Raw genomic sequence first — 11,143 nt, forward strand, 5'->3', positions numbered from 1 at the left:
TATCAGAGAATTCTAGGTTTTACCTGAGTTGGTCCATTTATAGTTTACTCTGTGATGCATCCTGAAGATAATTTTTTTTTCTGAGGATTTCCAGTTTAGTTCATCTCATGTCTAGCTGCTAAAATGTGATATCACATTACCAAAATGAAGAGCAAAAATCACATGATCATGTCAGAAATCACTTGAAAAAATTCAGCATCTTTTCATTTTCAAACAGTGTATTGCTTTATTGGGGCAGGCTTTGGAGGGGAGACACCATGGTGAGGAACAAAATCAATGAAAGGAATACAAACTCGGGAAGCAATAATGTTAAAATAGTAGCACACAAAATGGTTAACTGCGATCCGTTTAAGAGGAAGAAAGACTTTAATTGCCATTGCATAAGAACATCTGGATGAAGTATAAATTGTTTTCAATAACATTGGTAGAGAATATGTTCTAGAAATTAGAGGTAACTGGAGGTAACAGCCTGGCAGCAATTTACTAGAACAGTCCCAGATGGTTAGGGTGAGGCCAACACCTAATGAGGACGAAAGCCTTGTCTGTAGGGAGTTTTGGATGAAACCTGGAGAAATATTACACTGTGCATAAACCAAATTGAATTGCTGTCACAAGTGTTTAAAGTTTCATATAGTAAAATTTTTTTCCTACATGCACTTCCATTTCACAGCAAGAGTGGCATAGGATGCCTAAGCACTGAAGAGAGCATTCAGGCGAGATATCTAACTCCTTGATATAACAATGCATGCAATTCAAAATGATTACACTATCATTACATCTGGGGCTTTCTGCAACTACAAGGTGGTGGTTATGGAAAGCATGGCCCCCGGTATCAATATCTAAAAAGGAGCCACCACCTCCTTTTATGTGTGTTTCCTTTTTGCGTTTTTTTCTTCATTTTTCTTAATCAACTCTGCTGCTGCTGCTGGTTCTTAGCAGAACTGGTAAAAACAAAGTTGTAATCATTGAACATAGCACTCTGGCAATCAAGATGTTTAAAACCTTCAATCTTCTGGGGCGAAGAAAGCACCGTGCAACATTTAGAACTCTGGTTGACAAACAAGGTGGTCACACATTTTCCTGGCCGGAAGGCTCCCACAACTTTCCTGACCAGGCCCTCATAGGCGGTCTGACTTAAGTTTGTTTCAAAGCTAATGTAAGAAAATTCTGGTTCTGGAGTGATGTGAATGGTCCAATAAGTTCCATCTGATTTCATGCCATTCATTGAATATCCACAAGGACTGAACATTGTGGCATCAATGACAGAACCTGCTATCTGGTCACGAATTCCACTCTCACGAGTGACATCCTCTGCAGTAACACCATCGTTCATGTAGAACTGGTTCGTAACTGCTGGTCAAGCTCACTCATCAGAATTTCCAGGGTTTGACCTGGCTGACTGATTACCTACTTTCTGGTAAATCCAAAGTATATAAGTACCAACAGTCAGAATTCATACGTCCCATACAATATGCTGCTCCATTTGGGAAATCTGCATTAAGAAACTATTTCTTCCTGGAAATTCCCAGTGTGGGAACCCTTGGTGAGAAGGCTTCATGAAATTCTTAGGAGAATCAAAGCAGCTTTGAATTGAGTCAAAGCCACTGTAATCCCTCGCAAGTTTCAATAGGGCAACCAGGGCTTTCAGAAAGAGGGTGGTACCACATGCCTTCAAGATGAAACGTCTCTTGAAGACAAACATGCTACTCTCACTGAGTACATAAGCTTCCTGCTTGTCAGTTTTGTCACACTTATGATTGAACATTGCACATCCTTCAAAAGTATGTCCCACTCGGATCTTGGGATGGTGTGAAGATCCCCCGAACCTTGACTTGCCTCGGGTTGCTGCTTGGAGAACCAAACCTTCAGTAGCTTCTTGGTCCCTTCAAAAAAAAAAATGTGCAGTTTCTATCACCGTGAGGCTAGCGAACAACCAACAACCACAGAAAATCAACTAAATTAAATCTCTTCTCCCACCGCTGCTGCGGATTGTTCCAGCTGTTTCAGGTTCCCTTTTTTAAATTCTTTTTAAAATTTTTAAATTATTATTTTTTAATTTTATTTTTAAGGTATTACAAATAGTATTACATATGTCTCCTTCCCCCCCCCATTGACCTCCCCCCAGGCTCCCTTAACCCCCACCCCCCCGCACTTGCCCTCACCCCTCACCACCCCCAGTGTCTTGCGTCTATTGGTTGTGCTTACATGCATGCATACAAGTCCTTTGGTTGATCTCTTACCCCCCTCCTCCCCACAACTTTCCTCTGACTTTTTTATGGCTACAATTTTATGTTAACTTTTTTTTTTTTTAAGAATTAATAAAATTTTCCTGGCTTTTTTTTTTCTTCTTTTTTTTTTGTGTGAGTGAAAAGTTGAATGTGAGTCTGTTGGAAATCGAGGCAGATATAGTTCAGTTTCTTGTAGTCCACTGTTTTCCTGTTAGAGAGAGCAGAGTGAGCACTAGCTAATGTCACCAGCTATACTGTGGAAGCCAAATTCAACATATTTTAATGATAAAATCTCTCAATAAACTGGACATGGAAAGAGTGTACTACAAAGCCTTTATGTTAGAAATCCAGAGCTAATATTATGCTCAGCAATGAAACTCTAAAAGTTTTTTTCTCTAAGATCAGAAACAAGACAAGGATGCCCACTTTCAACACTTTTATTTAACACAAAAATCATGCACAGGAAGGGCTGGGGTCCATCAGCCTGGCCGGCACCCTCTCCAATCTGGGACCCCTCTGGGGATGGGGCCTAAACCGGCAGTTGAACATCCCTCTCACAATCCGGGACTGCTGGCTCCTAACAGCTCACCTGCCTGCCTGCCTAATCGCCTTTAACTGCCTCTGCCGGCATGATGGCTCCCAACTGCCCTCTCCTGCCAGCCTGATGGCCCCAAACTGCCCTCCCCTGACAGCCTGATGGCTCCCAACTGCCTTCCCCTGCTGGCCTGATCACCCCTCACCACCTCTGCCTTAATCCCCACCACTGTGGCTTTGTCTGGAAGGAAGTCAGATGTAAGGAAGATGGCTGGTTGACCTGGTCAAATTAGCATATTACACTTTTATTAGTATAGATAGCAGTGGACATCTTAGCCAGAGCCATAAGGCAAGAAATAAAAAAAAGAAGAAAAAAGAAAAGAAAAAGGCATCCAAATCAGAAAAGAGGAAGTAAAATTATCTCTACTTATAGATAAAATGACATTATATATAAAATTTCTAAAGACTCCACCCCCAAAAAACTGTTAAATAAAAATTTCAGTAAAGTTGCAGGATACAAAAGCATTATATAAAAATCAGTTGCTTTTTAATTTTTTAAAAATAATTCTTTATTGTTGAAAATATTTCATATGTCCCCTTTTTAACCCCATTGACCCCTCCCTGCCCCCTCCCCCACACCCACCTGAAAAGATAAAGCAATCTTGAGAAAGAAGAACTAAGCTGACAGCAGTACACTTCCTGATTTAAAACTACATTACAAAGCTATAGTAATCGAAATAGTATGGTTTTGGTATAAAACCATGAGTTATGCATATATGCATACAAGGTCTTTGTTTGAATACCTCTCACTCGCCCACCCTCCCGCCTTCCCTCTGAGATTCTGCACTCTGTTTCATGCTTCCATATCTCTGGATCCACACCATTCGTCTGTTTCTTTTGTTACTTAGATTCCATATATGAGTGCAATCATGTGATACCTGTCTTTCTCTGATTGACTTATTTCACTTAGCATGATACTCTCCAGGTCCCTCCATGCTGTCTCAAAGGATAAGAGATTCTTCTCAGTTGAATTTTTATACACTACCAATGAGCTATTGGAAGGAGAAATTAAGAAAACAACCATGACATCAAAATAAGAAAATACTTGGAATAAATTTAAAGAAGGAGGCCAAAATTCTGTACACTGAAATCTGAAAAACAGTGATGAAAGAAATTGAAGAAGACACAAATAAATGGAAAAAATATCTTATATTCATGGGTTGAAAGAATTAATATTGTTATAATGCCCATACTACCCAAAGCAATCAATAGACTCAATGCAATCCCTATCAAAACTGCAATGGCATTTTTCACAGAAATAGAAAAAAAATCCTAAAATTGATATGGAGACACACACACACACACACACACACACACACACCTGAATAGAAAAAGCAATCTTGAGAAAGAGGAACAAAGCATTACACTTCCTGATTTCAAACTATATTACAAAGCTATAGTAATAGAAATAGTATGGTTTTGGTATAAAAACAGACAGATTAATGGAACAAAACAGAAAGCCCAGAATAAATCCAAATACATGTGGTCAATTAAAATATATATAATTGATTTCAGAGAGGAAGGGAGAGAGAGAGAAACACCAACGATGAAAGAGAATCCTGCTTGCCCCACACTCCACACATGGGATCGAGCCTGCAACTTCCTGGTTCATAGGTTGACCTTCAACTACTGAGCCATGCCGGCTGGGCTGGTCAATTTTTGACAAAGGAGCCAAGGTTATACAATTGGGAAAGTACAGTGTCTTCAACAAATGGTGTTGGGAAAAGGGGATAACCACGTGCCAAAGGATAAATTTGATCCATATCTTACACCATATGCACAAATAAACTTCAAATGGCCTAAAGGCTTAAGTGTAAGACCCAAACCCATAAAATTTGTAGGGGACTCAAGCCTTTAATAGGATGTACATTCCTTGACATTGGTCTTGGTGATGATTTTTGGATTTGACATCAAAAGCAAAGGCAATAAAAGCGAAATAAACTAGGAGAGCTATATCAACCTAAAAAGGTTCTGCAAAGGTTCTCCAGCAACAAATTGAAAGGCAACCTATGAAATGGGAGAAAATATTTAAAAACTACATATTAAGTAATGGGTCAATATCCCAAATGTACAAAAAATTCATATAACTAAATAGCAATCAAAACAAAACAAAACAAAACAAAACAAAACAAAAAAACTGATTTTAAAACGGGAAGAGACATTTCTCCAAAGAAGACATACAGGTATATGAAGACCAACAGGTATATGAAAAGATGTTGAGTATTACTAATAATCACAGAAATGCAAATTAAAACCACAATGAGATGTCATCTCGCATCTTTTAGGACGTCTATCATCAAAAAGAAAAGAAAAAACAAATTCTGGTGAGGATGTGGAAAAAGGGAACACTTGTTGACTACTGATGAAGACTTAACCTGGTATAGCTCCTATGGAAAACAATATGGAGGGTCCTCAAATAATTAAAAACGAGATTACCATATTTTTCAGCAATCCCACTTCTGGGTATATACCCAAAGGAAACAAAATCATTATCTTGAAAGTATAGCTAAACTCCCATGTTCATAGCAGCATTATTCATAGTAGCCAAGGTGTGGAAAAAACCTGTGTCTATCAACACATCAATGGATTAAAAAAACTGTGTCCATCAACAAATGAATGGATTAATATATAATATATAATATACAATACACAATTATATATATACTAGTAGCCCAGTGCACAAAAATTTGTGCACTTGAGGGTGAGGGTGAGGGTGAAGGGTGGGGCCAGACCCCTCAGCCCGACCTGCACCCTCTGTTATGTTCCTGGACCCCGGCCACTCCTGGCCTAGGCACAGGCCTACAGGCTTGGGGTGGCCTGGCTCCTGAGGCCCCATTTTATCAAGAGAACAAAGTCGGCGTTAGTTACAGCCCTCACAGAACCCAGTACACTGCATCTGTGCATACAACTGCCTCTTTCATGTGCCTGCTTCGCCCTACTGAATTTCTAACATCTTGAGGACATAGATCTGTCTTATCCTGCTTCACCTTCAGTGCCTGGCCTGGTGCCAGGGACCTGAGAGGGTTTGCTGAGTGAGTGAATAATGAGTGAATGAATGAATGAATAAGTGAATGAGCAAGCAGCTAAGAGGCGGGAACTACTGCCGTGTTGCCATGGCAACACGGCAGAAGTTCCGGCCCCACTCCCGGCTGCCAGAAGCCCACTCAGAAAGTTCCCACCCTGCTCCCAGCAGCCTGGAACCCCTCTCCTTGCTGTATACTGAATTACTAACATCTTGAGGACATAGCTCTGTCTTATCCTGCTTCAACTTTGGTGCCTGGCCTGGTGCCAGGGACCTGAGAGGGTCTGCTGAGTGAGGGAATGAGTGAATGAATGAGCGAGTGAATGAGTCAATGAATGAGCAAGTAAGGGAATGAGCAAGCAGCTACCTGCCGGAATAGTTCGCACTCCACTCTGGGCTGCCTGACACAAACCCAGGGCAGTTCCCGCCCTGCTCCCAGCGGCCCCACTCCCCTCTCCCAGCTGCATAGTATGCACAGGGCAAAGGCAGCCTGGGTGTGCGTGTTGGCAGATTGTTGCATTAGCATCCGCCAACCCGGGATCCCCGCGGAAGGGCCATTTGTGGTCATGGCCATTGGTGGATCGGTGCATTAGCACCTGCCAACCTGGGATTCCCACAGGAAGGCCGTTTGTGGGCGCAGCCGGTATCTGATTGGTTCATTAGCACCTGCCAACCCGGGATCCCCGCTGGAGGGCCTTTTGTGGGCTAAGCAGGTGGAGGATGGGTGCATTATCACCTGCCAGCCATGAATCCCCATTGAGGGCCATTTTTGGGTGTGTCCGGTGGCAGATCGCTGTAGTCCTGCCGGCCAGCCCTGGGTCGGTACCGTACGGGCTGCCTGTCGCCCTGGTAGCGGATAGCAGGCCCAGATGGCAGGGGGGCAGGCGGGATGGTGCTATCCCGCCCTGCCTGTAGTATGCAAATTAGCTGCCATCTTTGTTGGTGGTTAACTGCCATCTTGGTTGGCAGTTAATTTGCGTATCACCCTGATTAGCCAATGGGAAGTGTGTTGGAGGAATGGTTAATTACCATGTTTGTCTATTATTAGATAGGATAGCATATTAATATATAATCCTATCTAATAAAAGAGAAACATGGTAATTAGCGTACGACTGCTCCCCTTCCCATTGGCTAATCAGGGCGATATGCAAATTAACTGCCAGCCAAGATGGCGGCCGGCAGCCAGGCAGCTTGAAACTAACATGAGGCTTGCTTGCTTCAGTGACTGAGGACTCCAACGTTCCCCGCCTGCCTTGCTGGCCTCTGAGCTGCAACTCTAAGCAACTATGTTACAAATGTAGAAGCTAAACAAAACCCCAGAAACCTGCTTTAGTCCGTCAGGCTTCAGCCAGCAGGATCGCAACATTGTTTCAAATACAGAAGGTAAACAAAGGCCAGAAACCTGCTTTCAGCAGCGGAGGCCTAAGAGCTGGAGCCAAGCCTCAAAGCTAAAGCTGGCCCAGAATAAAAAAAAAAAGAAATAAAGGAGCAGTTGGGAGCTTCAGTCACCCGCCAGCCTGAAAACAGTCCTCAGCCCCTCACCCAAACTGGCCAGGCAGCCCAGTGGGGACCTCCACGCTGAAGGGTGTGTGACCAGCTACAAACAGCCTACATCGCCTCACCTAGGATGGCCAGGCACCCCAGTGGGGACCCCCAGCCTGATCCAGGCGGCGCCCCAACCCCCACCCCATGGACCCTGCTCTGTGTGTGATGGGGTAGAGCCATAACCTCCCCATCGGCCCTGCCCTGAGTGTGACAGTGGCGGTGCCCCAACTCCCCTATCGGCCCTACTCTGTGAGTGACAGGGGGGAGCTCCTCAACCCCCTGATCGGCCCTGCTCTGTGCGTGACAGGGGGGAGCTCCCCAATCCCCTGATGGGCCCTGCTCTGTGCGTAACAGGGGGCAGTGCCCCAACCCCCTGATTGGCCCTGCTCTGTGCGTGACAGGGGGTGGCGCCGCAACCTCCCCATCGACCCTGCCTTGAGTGTGACAGGGGGCGGTGCCCCAACCCTCCAATCGGCCCTACCCTGAGTGTGACTGAGGGTGGCATCGCAACCTCCCAATCCGCCCTGCTCTGTGCATGACAGGGGGCGGCGCCCCAACTCCCCAATCGGCCCTGCTCTGAGCCGGACCAGGGGCTGCACCTAGGGATTGTGCCTGCCCTCTGCCACCAGGGAGCAGGCCTAAGCCAGCAGGTCGTTATCTCCCGAGGGGTCCCAGACTGTGAGAGTGCACAGGCCAAGCTGAGGGACCCCCCAACCCCCCGAGTGCACAAATTTTTGTGCACCGGGCCTTTAGTAATATATATAATTGAATATTATTCAGCCTTTAAAAAGAAAGAAATTCTGCCATTGTGACAATGTGGATGAAGCTGGATGGCATTATGCTAAGTAAAATAAGTCAGAGAGAAAAAGACAACTGCTGCCTGTATCACATATATGAAATGTAAAAATAAAAAAAATAGTTGAACTCATAGAAACACAGAAAAGAATGGTGGTTTCCAGGGACTCAGAGGTGGGGCAAACAGGAAGAGATTATTAAATGGCTACAAAATTTTACTTATAAGATAAATAAGGTCTAAGAATATAATATGTAACATGGTGGTGACTACAGTCACCATATTATATTATTTAATTGAAATTTGCTAAGAGAGTAAAACTTAAGTGTTCTCACAAAAATATAAGAAAGGCAAATATGTTTGGTGATGAGCATGTTAATTAACTTAACGATGGGAAAACTTTCACAATGTATACGTATATCAAATCACTCTACTGCACACTTTAATATCTTACAATTTTATCTGTCAAGTATAACCCAATAGAAATGAAAAAAAAACAAAACCCACATCCAAAACAAAAAGCCCAAAAGAAACAAACAAATAAACAAATGAAAATGTGTGTGATGACAGGATTTGGCCTTTGGGGTGTAATTTACTTACCACTTCTCTAGCCTCCTGAACTGGTTTTACCAGTGACGAGCCTGAGCCCCATGTTCTCCAGGAGACCAACCTCAATGCATCTTCCTTTCAGTGTCTGAAGATGCCAAGTCTTCCACCTCCTCATCTCTGTGGCTAGGCTCAGAGTTAGCCTGCCTAGAGTATGCTGACATCTCTCATTTCAAGGTTCGTTCTTTCTCAATTTCTTGGTCTCATGTCAGAAGCTGAAACTGGAACTGAGGTGGTTTTTGTTTGTTTTCTCCCAGTCTCTTCACCACATCATGTTGCTTAGACATGTCAATCTGAATCAAATCAAAGGAAATTTAAGAGCTCCAATCATGGTTCCAAGCCCATTGTTTATTTATTTATTTTTAGTTCTGTTCAGCATTCTTTCCTCACTTACATCAGACTCTGGAAAACACAGAAACTGAGTCTCATAGGAGTTTCTAAGGTCTGACCCAGAGATCAAGTCAGGGATGCAGGTAGAGAAAAATTCAGGTGAAAAATTCTCTCTTCCCTTCATTCTATTTCAATTAAACGAAACAACAATAAAATAAACAGGAAATGCACAAGAAACCCCTTGTCACATCTGCTTTTAAAATAATGCTTTCTTCTCTTCTTCCCTCTGTCATTTGAAAGACAGAACATTTAAATTAATGGATCGTTATCAACCAATACTAATGACCATGGCTGCATGTAGCTAGACTTGGGTTCTTTAAGATTCTGAGATTCTAATAAAATATTTAGGCTTATATTTCTCTGTCTTGGTTCTCATCTTCTTCTGGGACACCCTGATATTTGTCTTCAAGCAGAGGCAAAATGTTATGTTTGCTGGGTGAGACATTCTACGGGAGTGGTTATCACTAGGGGAACTTGCCTTTACAGTCTTTCCTTTAGAAAGCTCTGCAGGTATTCTAGGAGACCCTACAGGAAATAAATTTCAATGAAGACATACACACCCACAACATTTAAAAACATAAAGTATAGACATCTGAAAGTCAAAATGATTTGTTGATCATTTTAGCTATTAGATAAAACATGAATGTGAAATTAGCAAATTAAATTAGATTGATACCTCATCTAGTAAGTAACATAGTATTAATAGCTTAGGTAGGTACATCAATTATTTTTACATTCCAGATGACTAGTTCTTGTTTATAAGGCAGCCTCTAAGGGAAGGAAATACGGAGCTATCCATTACCAACAGGCAGAGATTCTGTGACTTTTTAAGTACTGAATGAAGTCTAAGAGCCAATTTAACATCTGATCAGGAGCGTTTCTGGTCATAATTAAAGTCACGGAAATGGTGTGCTCTACAAGAAGGACGATAGCCTGCTATAATAATAGAATGAGGCATAGAAATCCCTCCTCTGACTTCCTCCTGGGTGTTTTCTATCAAAACTCCCACCTGCCGCCTCACTTTTTATCACATCATTACTCAGAAAAGCGGTTGGAGTGTGACTTGAGGTGAAGCCTTTTGAATTTTCATTAAAAGAAAAAAATTGGTATGAAGAAAGGAAAATCATTATACTGTAATGTCAGTAATACCTCACTCACTTTTTTCTTACTTGAAAAGGATCTGAATAATTTGGGAGAAATGGACAGATTGTGTCATACTGTGATTACAATATTAAATTATATCATGTTGAAACCATAAGGAATTGCCATTTTTGACAGTCAAAAACAGTAGAACACCACCAATTTTATATAGTTCAACTTAATGAGAAGCTATTCTTTGCTTTTTTTAATGTGTCAGACATTCTGCTATGCAAAATCCATATTTTCTACTAATTCTCATAATAATCATATGAGAAGTGGCAGTAGATCTCCATCAGTTCCCCCCACGCACACCTTTTCCAAAGGCACCTCAAATAGGCCTTGTGAGGCAAATGAAATCTCAATATCAATCCCGTCTCATTGCCCCCCACACCCCTCCAGCTGCATTTCCAACCACAGTGCCTCTCCTAAGCTCTCCTTTGTAGAAACTTTTGGATTCATACTACTTAAAATAAAGGCACTGTTATCATAATACATACTAATGGAAGCTCAGGATTTTGAGGAAAGAAGAAAGCTGGCATAACTGAGGCAGGATTTGGACCTAGGTTATTTTGACTTAAAATGTTGAGCCCCTTCACTGACGTCGTCGTATTTCTAGGTTTTACATCTCAGTTGCCTGACATAAAGCATTATGAAGGTGGCCTAACCTATCTGGGACAAATTGCTGGAATTTACCTTGTTCATGTAGTCAGTTGGATGGATAGACATGGTGGTTCTGTCCTTGTCATCATGTGATGTGAAAGACAGAAGGGACCTCAGGAACTACCTGAAACAAGTGGTTCTCAGACGTTAGTACATCTCTGACAC

The 11,143-nt window shown here is 42.4% G+C and overlaps 1 pseudogene across 1 annotated transcript; it reads right to left on the reverse strand.

Moving 5' to 3' along the window:
- Nucleotides 1-907: 907 nt before the first annotated feature.
- On the reverse strand, nucleotides 908-1,887 carry LOC308521966 (S-adenosylmethionine decarboxylase proenzyme-like; annotated as a pseudogene). The gene has a single exon. The product of its transcript is annotated as an S-adenosylmethionine decarboxylase proenzyme-like (transcript).
- Nucleotides 1,888-11,143: the final 9,256 nt, after the last annotated feature.

The sequence above is a fragment of the Myotis nattereri genome (genome assembly GCF_964212035.1).
Source record: "Myotis nattereri genome assembly, chromosome: 7".
NCBI classification, from domain to species: domain Eukaryota; kingdom Metazoa; phylum Chordata; class Mammalia; order Chiroptera; family Vespertilionidae; genus Myotis; species Myotis nattereri.